Source organism: Triticum aestivum, chromosome 1A (assembly GCF_018294505.1).
Source record: "Triticum aestivum cultivar Chinese Spring chromosome 1A, IWGSC CS RefSeq v2.1, whole genome shotgun sequence".
Taxonomy (NCBI): domain Eukaryota; kingdom Viridiplantae; phylum Streptophyta; class Magnoliopsida; order Poales; family Poaceae; genus Triticum; species Triticum aestivum.
Window position 1 is genome coordinate 250,563,944 of NC_057794.1, and position 23,524 is coordinate 250,587,467.

The following is a 23,524-nucleotide window of genomic DNA, read 5'->3' on the forward strand; positions in this document are numbered from 1 at the left end:
GTCGGGTTTGGCTTGAATTTTTAAAGTGATGCACAAATGTAGGGACACGATAGCTTGGTCGCAAAAGGGGCAGCCCACGAGCGTTGTTCGGGGACCCCATGGTTTTGAGATGATTACAAAAGACGGTGGTACATATGTGTTTACAGCTAACTATAAAACGGGCAGAGTAGCTCCGTGTTCCATGGCCGGGTTGTTTCTTTGCCGGTTGTGTCTCCCTTATGCTTGTTCGACTTGCGGGCGTCGATGAGGTAGTAGGTGTTGCAATCACATAGGGCCTTGCTGACGATGAAGGGGCCCTCCCATGGGGAAGACAGCTTGTGTAGGGATGGTAGTTTTGCCCATGGGTATGGGTACCCGCGCGTATCCTACCCGAAAACAATGGGTATGGGCAAGACTTGAAGAGATTTTCTACCCACGGGTAATGGGTACCCATACCCGCAAAATATATGGGTAGGGGATGGGTAAGAAATTATGCCCATGGGCAACCCAATGGATACCCAGAAAAAAAATGAAAATAACTCCTATAACATGTGGGGTTAACATCCAACTCATATGGTCCAACCCTAAATCTCATATTCCTTAAACAAGTCATAGCTCATAGGCTCATAATCACCTGCCCGCCACTCCTCATACGTCTTATGTGACTCCTCAAAAAGATGAAATATCGACTCTTCGCTACCAGACTCTTGTCGAACACTCGATCTAGTGATCCCCAATTCCCACCACCGCCTTCCACTACGTCGGCCTTCCACCAACTGCTGCTCATACTCCCCTGATGCCTCCAAGAGGCCACCCACTGGAGGAGGCCACATACGTGCTATACTACTCTACCATGATCACTTGAATTTTGAACTCATTTCTCTACCTCTTAAGAATTTGAATGCTATATATTGTACCCAGTGGATACCCTTTAGGTATAGGATACCCGATGGGTATGGGCATGGGTGTCAGTTTATACCCATGGGTACTGAAGTGGGTGGATATAAAAAGTTTCTATGGGGATGGTTTTGGGTAGAAAGAGGTTGTACTTGCCCATACCCTACCCATTGACATCCCTAAGCATGTGCTAGCCCGCTTGCTGTTGGACGAGTCGGAGGACGAGGTCTCCCTCTCGGAAGGCGAGGGGCTTGATCTTCTTGCTGTGGTAGTGCCTTAGGCCTTGCTGGTAGATGGATGAGCGAGTGAGCGCTAGGAGACACGCTTCTTCGAGCAGGTCGACACTGTCTTTGCGTGCTTCTTTTGCTTCGGCTTCTGTGTACATCGTGATGCGCAGCTAGTCGAACTCGACGTCGGTCGGGATGACGGCTTCTGCTCCGTAGATGAGGAAGAACGGGGTGAAGCTGATCGACCGGTTAGGCGTGGTGCGGAGACTCCAGAGAACAGCCGGCAACTCATCGAGCCAGCTACCGGGGGAACGGACGAGTGGCTCAACGAGCCGTGGCTTGATGCCGGATAGGATGAGGCCATTGGCCCGCTCGACCTAGCCGTTGGACTGCGGATGAGCAACTGAGGCCAGGTCAAGGCGGATGCCGGAGACGGAGCAGTACTGCGTGAGCGCGCCCTTGGCGAAGTTGGTGCCATTGTCCGTGATGATGTTGTTCGGCATGCCGTAGCACGCCGCGATATCCTTGATAAATCGAACGGCCGTTGGACCGTCCAGCTTATTGATCGGCCTTGCCTCGATCCACTTGGTGAATTTGTCCACCGCCACCAGCAAGTGCGTCATGCCGCCTCGATCAGCCTTCAAGGGTCCCACCATGTCGAGTCCCTAGACCGCGAAGGGCGAGGCATCGGGATGGTCCGGAGTGCCGACGCCGGCTGGTGGCTGCGCTTGCTGAAGCGTTGGCATCCCTCGCACTTCAGGATGAGCGACTCGGTGTCTTCGAGGGCTGTGGGCTAGTAGAAACCATGGTGGAAAGCCTTGGCCGCCAGGGACTGTGAGGCGGCGTGGTGCCCGCACTCGCCCTGGTGTATGTCGAGGAGGATCTCAATGCCTTTGTCCTGCTCGACGCAGCGCTGGAACACGCCGGTGGAGCTGCGCTTGACGAGCTCGTTGTTGATGATGCTATAGGCGGACACTCGGTGCTGTACTTGCCGAGCTTCAGTCTTGTCCATGGGGAGGACCCCGTTCTCCAGGAACTCCGAAATGGGCAGGGCCCAGGATGGTGTTGCGACCCCGATGAGGGCAACCATCACGACGGGTTTCGGGGTGGCAGCCCCCGAGCCGGGTTCAGCAGCCCCAGGGTCGGGTTGGGGTGTGGTCGGACTAGCTGGAGCAGTTCCCGGGCCGAGTTGAGGCATGGCCGGGTCGGTCGGAGCAGTCCCCGGGCCGAGTTGAGGCGCGGCCGGGTCGGTCGAAGCAGTCCCCAGGCCGGGTTAAGGCGCGGCCGGGTCGTCCGGGACATGGATGGACTCAGAGTCCGGAGACGGCTTGACGGACGGCTTGTGCAGGTGCTCGAAGGAGACGCCAGATGGAATGGACTGCCGGGACGAGGTGATCTTGGCGAGCGTGTCGGCCGCCTCATTCTCCGCGCGTGGGACGTGGAGGAACTCGCAGCCCTCGAATAATTTGGACAACTTCTAGACAAGGAAGCGGTAGCTTGCCATGTTGGAGTCATGGGCATCCCACTCGCTGGAGCACTGCTGGACGACCAGGTCCTAGTCGCCGAAGCATAGGATTCGCCGGATGCCGAGTTCCTTGGCAAACCGGAGGCCGTGGATAAGGGCTTCGTACTCGGCGACGTTGTTTGAGGCGGCGAAGTGGATCTGGAGTGCATACTTGAGCCGGTCGCCCTTGGGGGAGGACAGCATGACGCCGGCCCCCAGGTCGAGTCGCATCTTCGAGCCGTCGAAGTGCATTCACCAATGCATTGAGTCCGGAGGCGGCGACAGGTACTGGGTCTCGGTCCAGTCGACAAGGAAGTCGGCCAAAGCCTGGGACTTGATCATGGTGCGGGGCTCATAGAGGATGGTGTGGCTGGCTAGCTTGAGTGCCCACTTGGCGACCCGACCGGAGGCATCCCGGCACTCGATAATCTCGCTGAGAGGGGATGTGCTAACCACGGTGACGACATGCTCTTGGAAGTATTGCTTCAGCTTCTTGGCAGTGAAGTATATGCCGTAACACATCTTCTGGTAGTGCGGGTAGTTCTGTTTCGAGGCGGAGAGCACCTCGCTCAAGTAGTATACGGGACGCTAGATGGCTTGAACCTTGCCCTGGTCTGGTCGCTCGACCACCATCACCGTGCTGACGGACCGTGAGGTCGCGGCGACGTAGAGCAACAACGGATCCTTCTCGGCCGGGGTGGCCAGGACAGGTGCGGTGGAGAGCATGCGCTTGAGGTCACAGAAGGCTTCGTCCGCCTGGTCGTTTCACTCAAACGGCGTCTTCTTCTTCATCAACTGATACAGGGGCAAGGCCCTCTCGCCCAGCCGGGTGAGAAACCGGCTGACCGAGGACAAGCAGTCGGTGAACTTCTGGACATCGCACAGCCGAGCCGGCTTGCGCATGCGCTCAATGGCCTTGATCTTCTCTGGGTTCGCCTCAATGCCATGCTCCGAGACAAGGAAGCCGAGTAGCCTTCCGGACGGGACGCTGAAAACGCATTTCTCCGGGTTGAGCTTGACCTTGTATTCACGCAGGTTGGCGAAGGTTTCCTTCAATTCGTCGAGGAGCGTGAGGTGTTGCTTGGTCTTCACCATGATGTCATCTACGTAGACGTGGATGTTGAGGTCGAGTTGCGGCAGCAGGCATTTCTGCATGCAGTGCTGCAAGGTGGCGCCGGCGTTCTTCAAACCGAACGACATGGTGATGTAGCAATACGCCTCGAAAGGCATGATGAAGGACGTCTTCAGGGCGTCGGCCGGGTCCAGCTTGATCTGATGATAGCCGGAGTAAGCATCCAGGAAGGACATGAGCTCGCACCCGGCGGTGGAGTCGATGACTTGGTCGATCCATGGGAGGGCGAACAGATCTTTGGGGCAGGCCTTGTTCAGGCTGGTGTAATCGATACACATGCGCCAGGTCTTGTTCTTCTTCAGAACGAGGACTGGGTTAGCCATCCACTCGGGGTGAAATACTTCCATGATGAAGCCGGCCGCCAAGAGTTTGGCGACCTCTTCACCGATGGTCCTTCTCTTTTCTTCAGAAAAGCGTCGCAGGGGTTGACGGACAGGCTTGGCGTCCTAGCGGACGTGGAGTTTGTGCTCGGCGTACTTCCTCGAGATACCCGACATGTCCTTGGGGGTCCATGCAAAAATATCTCGATTCTCATAGAGGAAGTCGACGAGCTCGCCTTCCTATTTGCTGTCGAGGCAGGTGTTGAGGCATATCTCTCTCGATGTGGTTTTGGTGATTGATGACAATGTGTTTGTGGACTAATCGTGTGCTTTGAGCATTTCAGAGATTCATCCTTGGCACGAGACGATTTCTTCCCCTCGGAGTTTCATTCAAGACGGTGTAGCTCTATCATTTCTCTTTCGGTGGACTAGTTGCGTAGAGGGCACCGTACTATCAAGAGGGGGTCCGCTTTGGTATTGCTTGGGTAGAATCGACACGTACACATCCACTTCTCACCCTCCGAGCCCTTCCGCTTCTATGGAGAGATCTTCTCTCTTCTTGTGGGATTTGTCTGGTACCCAACTGTAGTACCATGGTACCCAGCGGTAGTACCACTGAGGGGTCACAAGCGGCAGTACCGCCCAGCAGCGGTAGTACCGCCGGTGACTCCACAGCAGTACTACCACTGACTTGCCAGGTTCCTACCGCGTCGATTCGAGGGGTCTTTTTCTGTGTTGGATTGTGCGGTACCTCGCTGCAACAGTAGTGCGACAGTACCGCCCATTAGTGGCAGTACCGCCCTTCGTCCGCGACAGTACCGCCCGGTTCCCTCTTTCCCTTTACCCTTCTTTCTGCGCGGCAGTACCGCCAAAGGGAGCGGTAGTACCGCTGTCTCCCGCGGTAGTACCGCCCTATGCGGGGCTGTTTAGTGGGGCAACGGTTGGATTGTTGCCCCACTATAAAAGGGGTCCCCTTCTTCCCCATTGACCCACCTCTTCCCCCTGAAGCTCCATTAATGCTCCAAGCTCCATTTTCGCCCGATCTATCTCTCTAGCCAATCAAACATGTTGATTTGCTCGGGAGTGGTTGAGAAGGCCCCGATCTACACTTCCACCAAGAGATTTTTGATTCCCCCACCTATCCCTAGCGGATCTTGTTACTCTTGGGTGTTTGAGCAGCCTAGACGGTTGAGGTCACCATGGAGCCATAGTCCATTGTGGTGAAGCCTCGTGGTATTGTTGGGAGCCTCCGATCAAGTTGTGGAGATTGGCCCAACCTTGTTTGTAAAGGTCCGGTTGCCGCCTTCAAGGGAACCAATAGTGGAATCATGACATCTCTCATTGTGTGAGGGCGTGAGGAGAATACGGTGGCCCTAGTGGCTTCTTGGGGATCATTGTGCCTCCACACCGCTCTAACGGAGACGTACTTCCCCTCAAAAGGAAGGAACTTCGGTAACACATCCTCGTCTTCACCGGATCCTCTCTTGGTTATCTCTTACCTTTACTTGTGCAAGCTCATTAGTGTTACTTCTCTTGCTTGCTTGTTTGTTTGTTGTTGTTGCATCATATAGGTTGCTCACCTAGTTGCACATCTAGACAACCTACTTTGATGCAAAGTTTATTTTGGTAAAGAAAAGTTAAAAATTGTTAGTTGCCTATTCACCCCCCCTCTAGTCAACCATATCGATCCTTTCAGCAGGTGCCTATGACAACGTACTTGCTGCAGCTGGGATCCTCCGGGTTCAGCTTCACCTTCTTGGTCTCTTTGGAGGGCTTGAACGCGGCCTCATCGGCCGGCTCCTCGGTCGGGATCTGGGTGGTCGATGCCTCCTGGGCCAAGGCGACGACTCGGTCGAGTTGGCGCCGCTCCTCGGCTACGACTAGCGACTCGGTTAGCTTGGCGCCGTCTCGGGCACAGTCCAAGGACTTGTGGTAGTCGCCAGTGATGGTGATGAGGCCCTTTGGACCCGGCAGCTTCAACTTCAGGTAGGCGTAGTGGGGGACCACCATGAACTTGGCGAGCGCGGGCCTACCCAACAGCGCGTGGTACGCGTTGGATAGGTCCACCACCTCGAACCAGATTGGCTCGCATTGGAAGTGGCTGCTGTCGCCGAACAGGACGTCGAGCCGGATCCGGCCAATCGGGGAGCAGGAGAGGCTGGGAACGATGCCGTGGAAGATCGTCCGGGTTGGCTCCAGGTCCTTGGCCTCGAGGCCGAGCTTGGTCATGGTGTCGCGGTAGAGAATGTTGATGTTGTTGCCGCCGTCGAGGAGAACCTGGGAGAATTTGCACGTGCGTCGGGGCGCGACAATGGTGGGGTCGAGGATGAGAGCGTAACCACCCGGGTTTGGCATGATGGCCGGGTGGTCTTCCCGGGTCCAGGTGATCGGGCGCTCCGACCAATGCATGTACTTCGTCTTGGCTGGGACGACGGTGTTCACCTCCTGCCGAAGGAGGCGCTCCCTGCGTTTGTCATCGCCGAGGCTGGTGAAGACGACGTAGGTCGCGTTCTGGGCCGGGTAGGGGTCGTCGCGCATCACGCCGGCGGCCGGAGGGGGTGGCAGTGGCGGAGGCGGAGGCGGCTGCCCTGCTCTAGGAGCCGGAGCCGGAGGCGGCGGGATGTCGCCCCTGGCAATGCGCTTGGTGATGGCGCATTGCCGAAGCGTGTGCGTAGACGGCCTCGCTCCACTGTGGTGCTTGCAGGGAGCGTCGAGCATCTCCTCGGAACTCATGGCGGGCTGCCATGCCATTTTGCCGGTGTTTCGGCGTTTGGCGGCCAGGTCAGCCGCGGGCGCCTGCTCAGCGGCCGCGACGAGTCGGTTGTCGTAGCAGTGAGCCGGTTGATCGGCTTTGCACTTGTTCTGCTGGTTGTGCTGCTGCCGGCTTCCCTCGCCGGCCGGCTTCAGAGGCGGCACCGGCTTTGCCTTGCCGGCTTCATCCAGTGCCACATGGGTCTTCATGGCGGAGTCATCATTGGCGTACTTGTCCGCCGTTACCTTGACTGCGGCCATAGTAGCCGGCTCGGAGCGCAAGAGCTTGTGCTCGAGGAGGGTGCCGTCTCGGCACTCGTTGACGAAGTACTGGATGGGTTGAACTTCATGGACGCCCTCGCAACTGTTCTGAACCTCGGTCCAGCATGCGAGGTACTCGCGGCTGGTTTCCGCCGGCCCCTGCACGCACATGGCAAGCTGACTGGGGCGGCCGGGTCGCTTGTAGGTGCCGGTGAAGTTGCGCACGAAAGCCTGCTCGAAGTCGACCCACGTGTTGATGCTGCCGGCTGGCAGACTGTTCAACCAGGTGCGGGCCGGCCCCTGGAGCATGAGAGGCGCGTAGCGCACGGTGAGGCGGTTGTTACCGCCGGCGATGCCGATGGCGGTGGTGTAGTCGGTGAGCCAGTCCTCCGGCTTCACAGTACCATTGTACTTGGGGTGTCGCGGGGGATGTGTGGCCCAAAGCACGCCGGTCCGACGGGGCCGGTCTCCTCCAGCTCCTGGAAGAGGGCAAGTCGGTCGAGGCGGTGACGGGCGTTGGTGTTGTCGATGTCGCGTGGGCCCAGCCGGTCGGTGACCGCGCCGCGGGGGGTCGGGTCGCCTGCAGTCGGACGTCGGCCGGGTTGGAGCAGGGGATCGAGGCGGCGCCGGGGCTCGGAGGCCGGCTCGTTCGCCAAGCCGCCAGCGGCCGTCTGGGCGGGGTTGCACCGGGTCTGGGTGAGGCCGGAGTGCGCCTCGCCGGGTGGCGAAGACGCCGTGTGCTGGAAATCGTCAGGCCAGCGACACGAGCGGAGCCGGATCCGGCCGGCTTGGCGAGGTGGTTGAGGCGGTCCTGCTGCACGTTAGCCGCAGCGAGGAGGTCGTTCACCCTCTTGAGGCGATCCTGCAGCTCTTTGCCCGCAAGTTGATCCATGCCAGTCGCGGCCTCCTGGGCGGCGCACATGTTCTTCGTGGGAGTCTCGTAGATGGGAGGGAGGGCGCCGAAAGCACACCCGATCGCGCCACCCCGGGCTCGCACGTCGGCTACCCGGCTCGGCTCGGGGGCGGCAGGCGTGAAGCCGTAGGCGGCGTTGCGCTTCAGCTCGGCGGGGTCGAGGCGACGCTCTGTGGCGGCGAGCATCTCGGTGAGGTCCAGCAGGCGCTGGCGATCGTCGTTGAGGCGAGTCCGGACCGCGGCGATGTTGGAGGCGTCGATGTTGGTGCCGATGGGAACGCGGAGGCTCTGTATCGTGGCACCCAGTGGGTTGGGCGAGCCGTCCCTATCTGCCGTGGCCTTAGCTTCAGTGGCCTTCTTCGCTGCGCTCGACGATGAGGAGGCATCGATGTCGGTGATGAAAACCACCACGCAGAGGTCCATCGCACCGGTGGGAGCGCCGTCGTTGATGGAGAACGGGGAGTCGGTAAAGATAAGTACCTCACGGGGGTACTCGTCGTCCGCAGGCGCGTCGGCGATGCACAGCGTGGCAAAGGAGGCGGCGAGCGCGTCGATGACGTCATCCGCTAGCGTGACGGGCTCGTCGGAGTTAGAGAAGATCCCCGTCTGAAGCATGCTCCCGGCCAAGACCTCGAGCTGCCCCACGGTGGGCGCCAACTGTCGTGGTGGGCGCACGACAGATGCCATGGTATGGCTAAAGAGAAGAGGAGGCTCGAGGGCACTGGTGGGCTCCAGAAGCGAGGTCGGCATGAGCGAGCGCGGGACGCAAGACATACCCAGGTTCGGGGCTCTCCGGAGAGATAACACCCCTAGTCCTGCGGAGTGTGGCTTATATGTAATAGTACAAAGTTGCTGCTAGAGCTGTATGGAGGGAGAAGGAGGTCTCGCCATGGCTTAGGCTGCTCCCTCTCCTCGGGTGGTGCTTTGCTGGGTGTGTGTGATCGACTGTGTGAATGAAGTGGGTTCTGCCCGTATGCATGGGGCTCCTTTGGGGTTTTATAGGTCAACCCCCCCAGAGGTACAAGGGTAATGTTACAGTGGCGCTCCGTCAGGTCGCCGTTCATGGGCGTCATTGGTCACGCCGGAACATTGTTGCCACACCAGGCCTAGCTAGTGGGTAGGCGTAGGACACTGTAGCCACACCGGCCCTAGTCAGCGGGTAGGTAGAGGGCACTGTTGCCTCGTCCGGCTGACCAGAGGCATGGGCGGGGTACTGTGGTGTTGATCATTAGCTGGCGGAGACTCGTCCCATCGTACGGCTGGGATGGGACGGCCGCTGACCCTCGGCCGGGTTTGGAGAACACGCCAAGGGCGATGCCGGCTTGCTGGAGAAGTCTTGAGCTTGGTTGTTGGGGCTGAGTCGAGGAGCCTGACCGGGTCGGACTGCTTGGCCGGATCGAGCGACCTGGCCGAGTCGAGCGACTCTTCCAAGGTCGGGCCGGATTGAGGGGCGATGCCGGCCCCGTTGTTTTCAAAAAGGATCCGGGTTCCGTTGCCTGCCTGGGGTTCATCTCCCCAACAGTTCTCTTTCTATTTTCTGTCGTGGTCGAGTTTTGAGTCTTACTCAACTTCACACCTTGCAACACAGACAAGAACTCCTTCTTTGATTGTTCTATTTTGAACTACTTCAAAATCTTGTCAAGGTATGTTCTCATTGAAAAATCTTATCACGTGTCTTGATCTATCTCTATAGATCTTGATGCTCAATATGTAAGCAGCTTCACTGAGGTCTTTCTTTGGAAAACTTCTTTCAAACACCCCTTTATGCTTTCCAAAAAATTCTACATCATTTCTGATTAACAATATGTCATTCACATATACTTATCAAAAAGGCTGTAGTGCTCCCACTCACTTTCTTGTAAATACAGGCTTCACCAAAAGTCTATATAAAACCATATGCTTTGATCACCTTATCAAAGCGTATATTCCAACTCCAAGATGCTTGCACCAGTCCATACATGGATCGCTGGAGCCTGCACACTTTGTTAGCACCTTTAGTATTGACAAAACCTTCTTGTTGCATCATATACAACTCTTCTTTAAAAAATCCATTAATGAATGTAGCTTTGACATCCATTTTCCAGATTTCATAAAATGTTTGCTAACATGATTTGGACAGACTTAATCATCGCTACGAGTGAGAAAATCTTATCATAGTAAACACCTTGAACTTGTCAAAAACCTTCCGCAACAAGTTGAGCTTTGTAGACAGTAACATTACCGTCAGCGTCAGTCTTCTTCTTGAAGATCCATTTATTCTCAATGGCTTGCCGATCATCGGGCAAGTCAATCAAAGTCCATACTTTGTTCTCATACATGGACCCATCTCAGATTTCATGGCATCAAGCCATTTCATGGAATCTGGGCTCATCATCGCTTCCTTATAGTTCGTAGGTTCGTCATGGTCTAGTAACATGACTTCCAGAACAGGATTACTGTACCACTCAGGTGTAGAACGTGCTCTGGTTGACCTACGAGGTTCAGTAGTAACTTGATTTGAAGTTTCATGATCATCATCATCAGCTTCCTCTCTAGTTGGTGTAGGCATCACTGGAACTGATTTCTGTGATGAGCTACTTTTAAATTTGAGAGAAGGTACAATTACCTCATCAAGTTCTACCTTCCTCCCACTTCTTTCGAGAGAAACTCCTTCTCTAGAAAGGATCCATTCCTAGCAACAAAGATCTTGCCTTCAGATCTGTGATAGAAGGTGTACCCAACAGTTTCTTATGGGTACCCTATGAAGATGCACTTCTTCGATTTGGGTTCGAGCTTATTAGGCTGAAGCTTTTTCACATCGGAACCCCAAACTTTAAGAAACAACAGCTTTGGTTTCTTGCCAAACCATAGTTCATACGGTGTCGTCTCAACGGATTTAGATGGTGCCCTTTTTAACGTGAATGCAGCTGTCTCTAATGCATAACCCCCAAAACGATAGGGGTAAATCGATAAGAGACATCATAGATCGCACCATATCTAATAAGTTACGGCGTAGAGAGAACTCCAAGGACGAAGGCATCTGTCGATGTAGTTGGAGCTGGTAGAGTGGGTGCTGGAGGTGGCACTGGAGCTGTATCTGCTGGTGCTGATGCTATAGCTCTAGCATCTGAAACTAGCACTGCAGCAGACCTCGAACCTCGTGGCACACGCTGAAAAGCATCAGTAGTTGCCCTGCCTCTCCTCTCTTATGCTTCCTCCTGAAGCTGCTCAACTGCAGTCTGAACCTCAGTTACCTTGAGGTCAAGATCATAGAATTTTGTGTCAACAATCCTCTCCAGGCTCTCATGATTCTGAGTTAGGGTGGCCAAGCCCTTCTCAATCCTCAGTGTAGCTTGAATCAGATAGCCTAATTGATCTTGTTTTGACTTGAGGAAAACTTGAGATGCTTCTTCTACTCTTGGCATCCTTGCAACATTCTCAGCCTTTGCTTTGGCTCTCTTTTCCTGTGCTTGAACTGATGATGGTTCCTCCTCATTCATCACAACCGTGTTGTCTTCAAAATCAGGATGTAAGGGTAGATGCTCCTTGTCCAGCAAATAAATTCCTGTGCCCATCTTAGAATTGATGAGCTCCTGAATATGTGGAGCATACCCACAACTTCTCTTTTGATCAGCAGCTGTCCTCTTGATTGTTTCTACAATCAAACTCATAACCTAGAACTTCTGAGGGACATCAAAGATTTGCAGCATGTTGATGGAGTGTCCTCTGATCATCTTGTGATCTCCTGACTTGGGTAGCAGAGTGTGCCTTAAGATCCAGTTGATAGTAGGCAGCCCAGACAACAAGAAGTGTACAGATCCAAGCTTGTGAGTCTCATCTCCTTGTACATGTTAGCCATGGATTTGTGGTCTTTCTTCTTCTTGGCATACACATCGAAGTCATCCTCATGTTCCTCTGGGGCATTGATCAGCTTGGCCCATTATTCTACAGTGGATTGGTACCTGGTACCTTCTGACATCCATACTATCCTCCCATCTGGATAGAAGTGGGTAGTGGATTAAAACTGCATGATCAGCTCATCATTCCATTTGGTGAGCTTCTGTATAACAAATTCATCTACTCCACATGCCTTGAAGCTGTCATATACTCCTGGGAAGTGATATTCATTCTCCTGGATGTATTCCCAATCAACCCATTTCATGTCACATACAATGGGCTTCTTGTCAAGCAAAATTGTCTCATAGAAGTCTTGTTGTTCCTTTGTATGGAACCTATAGTCAACTGCAACCCTCCTCCTAACAGCATAGGGATCAGACTGTCTCCACAATCTTAGTCCTGCAGCTTTCCTGATGTGCATGTCCTCAACGACTGGATGAGCATCATTATGGTCAAGAATTTTGGATTTCAACTTCCGCAAAACATGGGATTCATCATCCTCTTCTTTAGCTTCAGCACTGGGGCCTTGTTCTTTTCCTCAGCAGGTATACTCCTGATGTTTCTCTTGGTCTTTGGGGGTTTCTGAGCTTGAGCTTTGGGAGCAGACTTGGGCTTAGATGTTGCATCCCCTGATTTAATTGCATCTCCCTTGAGCTTCTAAGCCTTAGGAGCTGGTGCAACATCCTCTTCCTATTCCTCTTCTTCTGAATCTCTCATAATGGAGGATCTACCAAGCACTCTGGTAGTGGTCTTCTTGACCCTTTCCTTCCTTTTCTTTCCTTCTCCAACTGCCTCTTCAGTTGGCTTGGAAGTTTCAATAGTTGTGGGCCTTTGACATGGGACTCCTGTTTGCTGGAGCCTTCTTGTGCATCCCTGGCTTTGTTGTAGCAGCTGAGCCATACTCTTTCTTCAGCACCTTTTTCTTGGAGCTGACTTCTTCCTCAACAGCCACATAATCCTCATCCTCAAATCTGAGGTCTTCTTCTTCCTTGTTCTGGTGGCTGCCCTGGGCAAGTTGCTTGGTGTGCTCCTGCTACCCTCATCAGAAGTGCTAGAGGGACTAGTGCCCTCACTTCAAATGAACCTACTCCTCAGACTTGTTCTGGCTGTCACTTTGATCAGACATCTTGCAGGCAAACTGTCAACAGACCCTGTGAATAGATTGTAGATGGGGTAGAGTAGATGAGCATCACAAAGTGCAGAATTTTTGCAAAACAGATGACTTGAAAACCTAGTTTTAAGTTCTTCACAGAAAGCATTTCGGATCTATCGATTTGTAATCTCGGTGATACCGAAGCAGCTTTTGGAACCTAAACTAGTGAACTCGGTCAGACCGAGTCATAGTTCGGTGGCACCAAGACTGCTAGGGTTTCATAGAGAATCGAACTCGGTCACACCGATTTGCGATTTTAGGTCAGACGGAAACGCATGTGCAATGGCCTAAGCCAAATCGGTGAGACCGATTTCTACAACTTGGTCGCTCCGAGATGAGTTCGTCGGAGACCTAAGCCTAAATTTTCAAATCTAATCTAAATCTACAGGATGCTTTTGCTGGACATGATGATTTCATACGTGGCAAGAATCATGGCAAAGCAATGTGCTATGAATCGGAGTTAAGGAATAGCACAAAGATCAAGTTCATGCCCTACTTCGGCGGTGAACTTGCTATGGCGGTAACGGCGGGGCAGATTGCGGTTGACGGTGGCGGAGACCAGCGGTGGGAGGTCGCTGGTGGCGAGAGGATGATCCGGAGACCCGAGGAGGCAGAGTAGGTCACGCATGGGTGAAAGGTTTCGGAAAAATTTCCAAAATTTGACGCGTCAGTATATATAACCTGACCCTCTCGGTGTAACTGAGTGGAACAACTCGGTGGCACCGAGATGCAAAATTGTGAGTAGTTACTGCAACTCGGTGTGGACCGAAAAGTTCAAATCGGTTGCACCGAGATTGAAAACCTAGATCAACTTAGTGATCTCGGTGTGACGAAATGGATGACTCGTTCATACCGAAATGCACAAAGAGGTTTTGGAAGTTTAAGTCTATGACGAAATCGGGGACTCCAAGTGCTCCTCACACAGAGTGGTTCGAATCTGACTTGATCAAACTTTGTGATGTAGCATGAATAGAGTTTGAGACGAGGAAAGCATAGATAGCTAGAGGGAGTTCTTAGGCATTCTTGTCCATCCATTTGGCAAAAGAGAAAAAAGCCAAACAATCAAAGCAACAAATGGATGTCCTCGAATGAGTAAAATATGCAACCAACATGCTCACACAATAAAATGACAAATGAAATATGTGACAAAGCATGCACAATCACTCTAGCATCTATCAAGCAATTTGCGATGACTAGGTCATCTATATATGAGTATATTGACCTAGGAGTCAAATGAGAACATTTGATCATAGGTCATACTCATCGTTTAAAAACAAGTGGGGTTGCCACTTTTACATAAATCATTGTTGTGCTCACAGCATTAGAGTTGCTTTAGCTCAATTGATTAGAGTAAAGCTCCCCCTAGATGTGATATCCCCTCTAAGAGGGATGAACTAACCTTGGGTTTTGTCGATGATGACTTCATGTAGGTGTTGAAGATGTAGATGCTCAATGTTGATGTAAATCATTCGGAGCAATCCTTTGGAGTGAGTTGCACTTTCAATACCTACACGGGTTAGTCCAACAAGGAACAAACAAGGATATCCATAGACATAGAGTGATATTCACATGAGATGGTGTCCATGAATGCATTAAGTTACCTTGTCCCTTGTCTTACCAACAAGAGGGTTTGTGACTCCTTGAACTAGTGCAATATATGGAAGTTGTTTGCACTTGTCCTTGCCAAGATGATAAGAGTGAAGTATGTTGGCGAAGTCACCCTCAAGAACTCTCTAGTTCTTCTTATTAGGGATCCACATCATCTTGATGGGAATCCTTGGAGTTGTAGTCGTACTTGATGAAGTGGAACTTGATGTAGTCTTGGGAACCCACTTGACCAAGGCCTTAGGTGCTTCTTCAAATGCATAAATCTCCTCTTGAAGCTTGTCCTTGCCTTTTAGCTTGTGGTCTTGTGGTGGAAGATCATCTTGAGCTTGTGTTCCTTGGAAAGAAGTAGGATCATACTTCTCTTGTTGAGGAACAAACTTCGTCTTGGGGTATTGATCTTCTTCCCACTCAACTCCATTGGCATTGAACTTTCGTTCAAAACCAACACCTTGATTCTTCCGGTGTCTTCCTTGCTTGCGTACAATTTCCTCAAATTGCTTACTTCCGGCAAGACTCTTGTAAACACCTTTCTCTATAATTCCCTTCAATAAGCTATTTTCTTGCTCAAGTGTAACTTGGCTAAGAGAATCATTAGTGGAATCAAGAGAACTACTAGAAGCAACAACATTGGATTTAGCATGATTGTTGTTACTACTAGAGGAAGAATCTTTCTTGTTCTTGTTGCTAGATTTAACTTGTGGCATGTAAGTAGACAAGAGTAAACGCTTGGCAGTGTAAGAAGAACTTTTCTTGCGAATATCATCATTGATTGCATTTCAGAACTCATGCTCTTGCTGAGGGTTGAGCTTTTCAAGGCGTAGCTTCTCATGAGTCTTTAAAAGTTCTCGATGATCTTCCCAGGTAGTTTCATGAGCTAACTTAAGAGTGTTTAGTTCTTTAGTTAGGCTCTCAATCTCCTTCTTATCATTGTCATTCATTTTACCTTGATTAGCATGATTAATAGCAAGTTCATCATAGTTTTCATAACTAGAGTTGTCAACAAGTAAATCATCATCACCTAGCAAATCATCTTCATCACTATTGAAATCAACGTACTCGGGGTGTGATACCTTTGGGCCTTTAGCCATGAAGAATCTTCCAATTCCTTCATTTGGCGAGTCAAATATGTCGTAGGAGTTGGTTGACACAAGTGCTAGACCGGCAACACCTTCATCTTGAGTATATTCAGAGTCGGAGTGATAACTTCTTTCGGAGTGATTATCGGAGTCGGAGCCGGATACCCATTCACCAACATGAGCTTGATGTTGGTTTTTTGTAGCTCTTTGATGACTTGTCCTTCCTTTCAGAAACCTTGCTTCTCCGTGATGTTCTTCGTTCATAATGGCCATCTCTACTCTTTATCTCTCTTGGTGGTGATTCTTCCCTTCTACTTCTTCTTTTGGGAGAATCTTCTCTTCTTTTATAGGGAGCCGTACACTCATTGGAATAGTGTCCGGGTCTTCCACAATTGTAGCAATTTTGCTCACGACTAGAGGATCTTTTGTCATTGTAAGACCTTGACTTGTAACTTCTTTCCTTACTTCTACTCTTGTAAAACTTGTTGAAGTTCTTCACCATTAGGCTCAATTCTTCGTTGAAGGTTTGTTTCTCACTTGATGATGTGGGAGCATCACATGAGGCTTTGTAAGCACCACTTGACTTGTTGTGAAGCTCTTCCTTATCCTTGAGTGACATCTCATGAGCAACAATTCTTCCAATGACTTCTATTGGCTTGAGATCTTTGTAATTGGGCATCATTTGGATCAATGTGCACACGGTATCATATTTTCCATCCAAAACTCTTAGGATCTTCTTGATGATGAATCTATCGGACATCTCTTCACTTCCTAAGCCGCTAGTCTCATTTGTGACGAGAGCAAGTCTAGAGTACATTTCAGCGACACCTTCACCATCCTTCATTTTGAACTTGTCAAGTTGACTTTAAATCACATCCAATTTGGATTCCTTGACGGAGTCGGTACCTTCATGCATACCAACCAAAGTATCCCAAATTTCCTTTGCATTCTCAAGACGGCTGATTTTGTTGAATTCTTCGGGGCACAATCCGTTGAAGAGAATATCACAAGCTTGAGCATTGTATTGCAGCATCTTCAACTCTTCCACGGTAGCTTCACGGTTCAGTTCTCTCCCATCAAAGAATTCACCTTGCAAGCCAATACACACAATAGCCCAAACGGCGGGGTTATGTCCAAGAATATGCATTTTCATCTTATGCTTCCAACTAGCAAAATTAGTACCATCAAAGTAAGGACCTCTACGGTGGTAATTTTCCTCACTAGACACCATACTCTCCTAGGTTGTGAAACCAAGGCTATGATCACCAAAAGCTATGGAAATCAAAGCAAATGGAGACCAAAGCTCTGATACCACTTGTAGGCTCGAAAGTATGTCTAGAGGGGGGTGATTAGACTACTTGACCAAATAAAAACCTAGCCTTTTCCCATTTTTAAGTCTTGGCAGATTTTAGCAACTTAGCACAATTCAAGTAATCAACCTACACATGCAATTCTAAGAGTATAGCAGCGGAATGTAAAACAATTGCATATGAAGGTAAAGGGATGAGATTGGAGGGAGCAAACGCAATGTAGACACGAAGATTTTTGGCGTGGTTCCGATAGGTGGTGCTATCGTACATCCACGTTGATGGAGACTTCAACCCACGAAGGGTAACGGTTGCGCGAGTCCACGGAGGGCTCCACCCAGGAAGGGTCCATGAAGAAGCAACCTTGTCTATCCCACCATGGCCATCGCCCACGAAGGACTTGCCTTACTAGGGTAGATCTTCACGCAGTAGGCGATCTCCTTACCCGTACAAACTCCTTGGTTCAACTCCATAATCTTGACAGAGGCTCCCAAGTGACACCTAACCAATCTAGGAGACACCAATCTCCAAAAGGTAATAGATGGTGTGTTGATGATGAACTCCTTGCTCTTGTGCTTCAAATGATAGTCTCCCCAACACTCAACTCTCTCTCTCATAGAATTGGATTTGGTAGAAAGATGATTTGAGTGGAAAGAAACTTGGGAAGGCTAGAGATCAAGATTTATGTGGTTGGAATGGAATATCTTGACCTCAACACAAGTGTAGGTGGTTCTCTCTCAGAAAATGTATGTTGGAAGTGTAGGCATGTTCTGATGGCTCTCTCCATGAATTAAGAGTGGGTGGAGGGGTATATATAGCCTCCACACAAAATCTAACCGTTACACACAAATCACCAAACTCGGTAGGACCGAATTGTAAAACTCGGTCGGACCTGAGGGAGTCCTGGATTAGGGGGTCTCCGGACAGCCGGACTATATCCTTTGGCTGGACTGTTGGGCTATGAAGATACAAGATTGAAGACTTTGTCTCATGTCTGGATGGGACTCTACTTGGCGTGGAAGGCAAGCTAGGCAATACGGATATGTATATCTCCTCCTTTGTATCCGACCTTGTGTAACCCTAGCCTCCTCCGGTGTCTATATAAACCGGAGGGTTTTAGTCTGTAGGACAAGATACAATCATACCATAGGCTAGCTTCTAGGGTTTAGCCTCTCCGATCTCGTGGTAGATCAACTCTTGTACTACTCATATTATCAAGAATAATCAAGCAGGACGTAGGGTTTTACCTCCATCAAGAGGGCCCGAACCTGGTAAAACATCGTGTCCCTGCCCCCTGTTACCATCCGCCTTAGACGCACAGTTCGGGACCCCCTACCCGAGATCCGCCGGTTTTGACACCGACATTGGTGCTTTCATTGAGAGTTCCTCTGTGTCGTCACTGTTAGGCTTGATGGCTCCTTCGATCATTGATAGCGATGCAGTCCAGGGTGAGACTTTTCTCCCCGGACAGATCTTTGTATTCGGCGGCTTCGCACTGCGGGCCAACTCGCATGGCCATCTGGCGTAGATTGAGAGTTACTCCCCTAGCCACCGGGTCAGGTTTGGAAGCTTAAACTACACGTCCGACATCCGCGGAGACTTGATCTTCGACGGATTCGAGCCCCTGCTGAGTGCGCCGCACGGTCACGATGAGCATGATTTAGCTCTACCATCGGACAGTGTTCAGGAGACCGCACCGGCAACCGCTTCGACCCTCAATTCGGAGCCAATTGCGCCATCCATGGACGGGTGGATAGACCCCGCCACGGAGGCCGTATTCTCAGCGGCGATCGAGCCGAATATCGACCTTACCCTTCATGGGAGCCATGACGCCGAACTACCGGATTCTTCCCCGGCCATGGACTCCGAACCGCCTGTGCCCATGCCTATCGATTCCGATTGGGCGCCGATCATGGAGTTCACCTCCGCGGATATCTTTCAGCACTCACCCTTCGGCGACATACTGAACTCATTAAGTTCTCTCTCCCTGTCAGGAGAGTCCGGGCCAAACTATGTTTGGCGGGATTGGGATGCGGATGACGAAAAATTCGCTGCCCACCCACCACCCGCTTAGTAGCCACTGTCGACGATATGACCGACATGCTCGACTTCGACTCCGAAGACATCGACGGTATGGACGACGATGCAGGAGACGAACAGGAACCACTGCCCACAGGGCACTGGACGCCCACTTCATCATATGAGGTATACATGGTGGACACACCCAAAGAAAACGACAACGAGGAACGGAAGGACGCAGCGAAGGGATGTTCCCTCGAGAAGCAGTTAAAGCGGCAGCGTAAGCACCGCTCCAAATCCCGCCTCGGCAGAAACAGCGATCATATAGACCCAGCGATAGAGTAGCGTGAACCATCGCCCGACCAGGGAAACACTGAGAATCAAACCGAACAACCCGACCCCGTCGAAGATAACAGTCTGGACGACATCACACCGGACAGGCACCCGGAGCAACAGAATGCCCATCAAAGGCTGGTTGCCACTACGAGGAGTCTGAAAAAGCAGAAGCAAAGGCTCAGGGCTGCACAAGACACACTCAGAATCAGATGGAGTGAAGTACTCAACACTGCAGCGAAGTACGGCGGTAATCGCCACACCAAGAGCTACCCGAAGCAAAAGTTGCTACCTGAATTCGATGAGGAGGCCTTAGATCCCCCGCAACCAAAAAACAAAGCGGCCATCCGGTCGGATAGACGACCTCGTGGCCAACATAGAGCGGAAAACGACGCTGCACATAAGCCAGTACGTGATCCACGTGAGGGCTCACATCAAAAGGACGGCGCAACCAGATCCATCTACGGGCCACGCAAGCGCGCTCCAGCATGCAATGCAACACAACAAACATCCGAACACCACGGTACACCCAAATACAGGGGTGCTACACACCCCCTATGTTTCACCGATGAGGTGCTAGACCATGAATTTCCAGAGGGATTCAAACCCGTAAACATAGAGGCGTACGACGGAACGACAGACCCTGGGGTCTGGATTGAGGACTACATCCTCCATATCCATATGGCTCGAGGAGACGATCTCCATGCCATCAAGTACTTACCCCTCAAGCTCAAAGGGCCAGCTCGGCACTGGCTTAAAAGCCTCCCCGAAAACTCCATTGGAAGCTGGGAAGAGCTCGAAGACGCTTTTCGGGCAAATTTTCAAGGGACCTATGTCCGCCCACCGGATGCAGACGATTTAAGTCATATAACTCAACAACCCGAAGAGTCAGCCCGAAAGCTTTGGAACAGGTTTCTCACTAAAAAGAACCAAATAGTCGATTGTCCAGACGTCGAAGCCTTAGCAGCTTTCAAGCACAGCGTTCAAGACGAATGGCTCGCCAGACACCTCGGCCAAGAAAAGCCGAGAACAATGGCAGCATTAACAAGCCTCATGACCCGCTTTTGCGCGGGCGAGGATAGCTGGTTAGCCCGGTGCAGCACCAGCGAACCAAGTACATCCGAAGTCAGGGATGAAAACGGGAAACCATGACGCATCAAAAACAAGCGCCGAAATAAAGAAGACAACCCGAAGAGCACGGCGGTAAATGCTGGATTCAGAAGCTCTCGGCCAGGTCAGCAAAAGCTGCCCTCCAAAGGCAACAGAGACGAGTTGTCCAGCATAAACAAGATTCTGGATAACAAATGTCAGATCCACAGCACCCCCGATAAGCCTGCAAATCACACCCATAGAGAATGTTGGGCTTTCAAGCAGTCCGGCAAGCTCAACGCCGAACACAAGGGGCAGGATACACCAAGCAAAGATGAGGACGAGCCTCGCAAGCAAAGCACTGGGGAACAAAAGAAATTCCCACCAGAAGTTAAAAAAGTAAACGTGTTACACGTGACAAAGGGGAGAAACAAAGCGGCACCCCTAGAGACACATGTCCGAGGGCCTATCACAGCGGAGTTCTGCCACTGGTCATCCCAACCGATCACCTGCGACCATCGGGATTACTTGGCAAGTATCCGGCGTGCAGGATGGGCTGCCTTGGTGTTAGACCCGATAATTGACAGATACCACTTCACACGAGTCCTGATGGACGGCGGCAGTAGTTTAAACCTGATATATCAGGACACAGTCCGCAAAATGGGATAGACCCAACAAAAATTAGCCATAGCAATACTACCTTTAAAGGAGTAACGCCAGGCCCAGAATCCCAGTGCACGGGCTCCCTGCTACTAGAGGTTATATTCGGCTTCCCCGGTAAATTCCGCAGCGAAAATTTAACCTTCCACATCCCTCCGTTCCAAAGTGGCTATCAAGCACTACTCGGGCGCAAAGCTTTCGCTCGCTTTAACGCAATACCGCATTACGCTTCCCTCATGCTTAAGATGCCCGGTCCACATGGCATCATTATAGTAAATGGAAATATTGAGCGCTCCTTGCGCGCGGAAGACCATGCAGCTGCCTTGGCAGCCGCACACTAAATGACCTCACCAACTAAAGCATCTGACAGGTCGTTAAGACCACGGACACGGTTGGACGAGTCTGGTGCAGCTATATGTAATTGATACAGGTTTGATGGCTATACCCCAATTACAATACAAGGGGCTCAACACGCGCACACAAGTGGCAATGAGGCTCAACTTTACTCATTTTGAACTATATATTGTTTATTTAGTATAACTTACCTTTTGCACGACAACTTTTCAATTAAGTTCCTCTCTTTTTCAGATGACCATCGTGCTACACCCGTCCAGAATACGGCACAACGGAGACACAGGCGCAGACGTGCAGCAGGGAGCCGTTCCAAGGATTCTTTTTAGATTAAGACCCTGCGTAAACCTTTTTTACTGTCTCTTGTTGATACACATCCCTCGGATTCTTAGTACAATTGAGAAGGATGCTGATGTATTGGCATGTGGCCACGTCAGAATATTGCACGTACCTGGACACCAGGGGATTATTACAAAGGGCACTGTTTAGGCCCGATTTACATCATAAAGACCGAATACCTTAGGGGGTGTTCGGCGTCGCGAGTTTGGCCTTATATGCATCAGCTCCGAATCATGTCTTTGGTCAAATGTTGGGTTTGCCCGGCTCATGTGTTCTGCTGCCTTACATTCCGCTCTATCGGCTAAGGTGGCACGAGGAGAACTGCTGCGATTGTGCCCTGGTTCATCCGGACGAGCACCTCAGTAGAGAAAGCCGAAAACTGACTATCATGATATACCGTGAGACTGGTCAACCACTCGATGACATACCGGAATCTTCGGGATTCCTCCACTTTAACGAAGGGCCATTTCCCGGCCAGGCATGTACGCACCCCGAATTCAGATGAGTGCGGAGCCACCAGGGGCTATATAGTAACCCCACTGTCAAACTCCTCTGGCTAAGTGAAAGTGTTAAAGCATTATAGTCCGGTTGCCTAGTTTGCTGCGCCATAACCTCCTTAATGGACCAAGACGTTGGATCAAGTGTGAACATGCGTCTTCTGCAAACACCCCCGCATTATATGTGTGGGGGCTGAAGCCGATGACTGCAATCTTTCAGGTTATATACATATATACATAAACGGCCGCACAGGAGGCATCATAGCACTTTTGGGCAAAAGTATAAATACAGCCTTGATAAATTCAATAAAACATTGATTTTACAATGGGAATACATGTCACTCAATCATAATATTCTTTGAGCACTGAGCCTCTATCGAACGAGCGCCTTCAAGAACTTCTTCAAAGTAGTGCTCGGCAGCCACTCGGCCTATGGCCGAACCTTGTGCCGCAACAGCGGTGGCATCCATCTCCGCCCAGTATGTTTTGACACGGGCAAGGGCCATCCGCGAGCCTTCTATGCACGCCGACCTCTTTACAACATCGATGTGTGGCACAGCGCCAAGGAATTGTTGCACTAAGCTAAAGTAGCTATTCGGCCTTGGCCCTCCTGGCCACAAATGATCCACAACAGACCTCATGGCCAGTCCGGACAATCCATGGAGCTCGGCCCAACCGGTCAATCGCTCATTCAGCAACAACGGACGGACTAGAGCGTGAAACTGTGACCAGAACAGCTTCTCCACTTCAGGACCCTTCTGATCCTTGAAGTACTCAGTCGCATCCGCAGCACTCGCAGCCAAATCCATGTACTCATCCGCAGAACTCCATAGCCGGTCTAGAGGAGCATATTTCGGATCTCCAAACTTAGTCCGCAACAAGAAGGGCTTCCCAGAAACGATACCCACAGCTTGATTCAGCTCCTCCTTCGTCGCTCTAATTTTGGAGCGGGCCTCCTTGGCAGCCACCTGAGCCTTCTGCAGGTCCGTCGCCTTCACTCGGTTTTCTTCTTCAAGAAGCCGGTAACGGTCAGCAGCATCTTTTAACTCCACGACCATCTTGGCAATTTTTCCTTTGCTCCCACAATGTGCGGCCTGTTCGGCCCTTAACTTTTCGGCCGCCTTTAAAGTGGCCGCATTACTACTCCTTGCTTGCTCCTTGGCTCGGGCAAGCTCCGCCTGAAGGGTCTCCACGGTGGTAGCTCCATCTGCAGTCACGACATATTAAAGATA